The 2,920-nt window shown below is 39.0% G+C and overlaps 1 pseudogene; it reads right to left on the bottom strand.

Annotated features, from left to right (window-relative positions):
* Window positions 1-261: 261 nt before the first annotated feature.
* Window positions 262-2,499, bottom strand: LOC112164212 (annotated as a pseudogene).
* Window positions 2,500-2,920: the final 421 nt, after the last annotated feature.

Raw genomic sequence — 2,920 nt, 5'->3', positions numbered from 1 at the left:
AACCGATCAAGCTCATGATAGCTCCAGCTTGAATGCTTGATTCATTGATCCGAATGGGATCATGCACGTACGTGTTTCGATTTAGGATACAGATTTACAATAAGTATTAGTACTCTTCTTTATTCATTTTAGTACATGAAAATTTCAAGAACCACTATGGTAGCAACAAAACTTCAGAGAATTCAAAAACAAAATAGATCAGAATACAAGAACCATACAACAATTTATTAGCCATCACAAAACATAATAATTTGAAAGGTTCTAGTTGAGAAGATTGCGCCTAATGGATTGCAATTCAGATGCAACATCACTGATATCCTTTCTGTTTGTGGGGGATTCAACAGAACATGCAATTCCTATACCAAGTATCAGAGTCAAGCACTCTTCAATTTTCGGTGCTCTCACACTCAATCGGCTGTGCCTGTGAGCTTCAACGACATTGGTGGTGCCTTCTTGAAGAAGTAGTGGTTCTGAAATCTCTAAAACAAGTTCAGGGAGAGTTGTCTTCACATAATTATGAAGATTCAAGTTGCCACTGAACATGTGATCAATAGGTCGCTTCCCCGTAAACATTTCTAACAAGAGAATTCCAAAGCTGTAGACATCCTCGTATGTGGATACCTCACTTCCCATACCATACTCTACAATTTAAACAATATCATAAATATTTGTCACTACATATGCATAAATCAAATAGCTCTCAGTGTTTATGAAATATATTACAGTAAGACAGGGTGAGCAAAAAATTCTGAAGCATATCAGGAAAATTACCTGGTGCAGCATAACCAACCGATCCTCTAATTGCAATGGAGCTTGATTGATTTCCAGAAACACTCATGGTTGGTTCTGAGAGAAACCTTGACAGCCCAAAGTCAGCAACATGTCCAGTCAGGTCACCATCCAAGAGAACATTACTTGGCTTGAGATCACAATGAACGATCGGTGTTTCACAATGGTTGTGAAGATAATCCAATGCACTAGCAACATCAATGGCAATGTTGAGCCTCTGAATAAGACTTAAAATTTTGGGTACTTCTGTTACCTCTCCAGTTCCAGTAGATGGATGCAACCACTCTTCCAAGCTCCCGTTGTCCATGAACTAGTAAACAAGAGCCTTGAAATCATTGCCGCCAAAATCAATATTTGAACATGTAGTTAAGATCTTGACCAAATTTCTATGTCTGATATTTCTGAATGCCTCATATTTGGCCATGAAACTCTTAGCTACTCCCCTGTGTAACATGTTAAGCACCTTCACAGCGACAACAACTCTATCATCAGCAAGGATTCCTTTGTACACAGACCCAAAAGCACCCACACCGATCAAATTAGCTGAAGAAAAACCCTCGGTAGCTTTGAGGAGTGTCGCATATGAAACTTGCAAAACAGAGTTCCCCAAAGTGCTTAAATTAGTTTCTTTCCTTTTCTTACCAAGAAGTAAAAGAGACAGCACATAACCAGTCCCAAAAGAGTGGACCCTGAGACTAAAGAGATCATCAGTTTCATTCTACGAGACAACCCTTCTCCTTTAGGCTCATTAAGCTTGCATACAGGAGGTCGAAGACTAGCCATACCTCCACAAAGTTTAGCATTTCCAGCAACTGTAGTCGCACTTGCATTCTTAAAAACACCGCTAGTTGGTACTGCTCCCCAAAATTGGTTGAAGGAGAGGTTCAGGTACTCCAAGTTTAGATTCTCAAGAAATTGTGGAATATCTCCTGACAAATTGTTACGAGAAAGGTCTAAATCTCGAATCCCTCTCAATTCCTTCATAGATGAAGGAATGGGTCCCAAGAAGAAGTTTCCTTGCAAGTATAGTTCTTCTAAGCTCTCGCAACTGCCAAGGCTACTGGGAAGTTGTCCTGATAACAAGTTGTTAGAAATGTCTAGTATACCTAGATTCTTTAAATTTCCAATCTCCATGGGAAGGGAACCAGTGAAATAGTTTCTATCCAATCTCAAATATCTTGATACAGATGAAAGGCCAAAAACTTGAGTAGGTATCGTGCCATTTAGATTGTTTCTAGAAAGATCCAGTCCTAGCAAGTAACGGTAATTCCATAGGCCGGAAGGGATAATGCTACCCTCTAGATTATTTTCATCCAATACCAAAAGTGTTAACAATGTTAAATTTCCAAGAGATGATGGAATGCTCCTTGATAATTGGTTGTTGTTAAGAAACAACTCCCCAAGCCCTGAAACCTTCCCAATGTTAGTGGGGATGTTACCTGTGAAGGAGTTTCTTTCCATAGCGAGTACTTGCAGGTTGACAAAATTCCCTAATCCAGTTGGGATGCTTCCATGTAGTTGGTTTTCATCAACCATGAATAGTTGGAGATTGGTTGAGAGATTGGATATTGATTTGGGCAATGTCCCTCCAAAATTGTTCCGGCCGAAGTCCAACAAAGTAAGCTGTTTGGCATTGATCAATTCTAAGACAAAACTCAAGTCACCATGTTTACCGCTTCCAAGATTATTATCATAGACACTAAATATCATAAGGTTATGAAGATTTTGTAAATTAGGCACTTGTCCAGTGAGTTTGTTTGATGAACATTGAAACCACACAAGATTTGTTGCATTGGATATTGACCAAGGGATGGCCCCAATAAATTGATTTTCGGCAACGGAAAAGAATTGAAGATTAGGAAAAGCATTGCTCAAGTTTGATGGAAGACTTCCTTGAAATTGGTTTTGTGATACCTTGAATTCAACTATACTAGAGAGGTTATAAATACATGAAGGGATGATACTAGACAACCTATTTATCCCGAAATAGAAGACAGTTAATTTTTTCAACTGGCATAGAGAACTAGGGATGCTTCCTTCAAAATTATTCTGAGTAGCATCAAATCTCTCGAGAGACGAAAGGTTCCCCAAAGAAGGTGGGATCTCTCCTGTTAAAATTGTTGAACTGCAA

Source organism: Rosa chinensis, chromosome 1 (genome assembly GCF_002994745.2).
Source record: "Rosa chinensis cultivar Old Blush chromosome 1, RchiOBHm-V2, whole genome shotgun sequence".
NCBI classification, from domain to species: Eukaryota; Viridiplantae; Streptophyta; class Magnoliopsida; order Rosales; family Rosaceae; genus Rosa; species Rosa chinensis.
The sequence above is the reverse complement of the archived record's forward strand: the minus strand, read 5'-3'. Positions and strand labels throughout refer to the sequence as shown.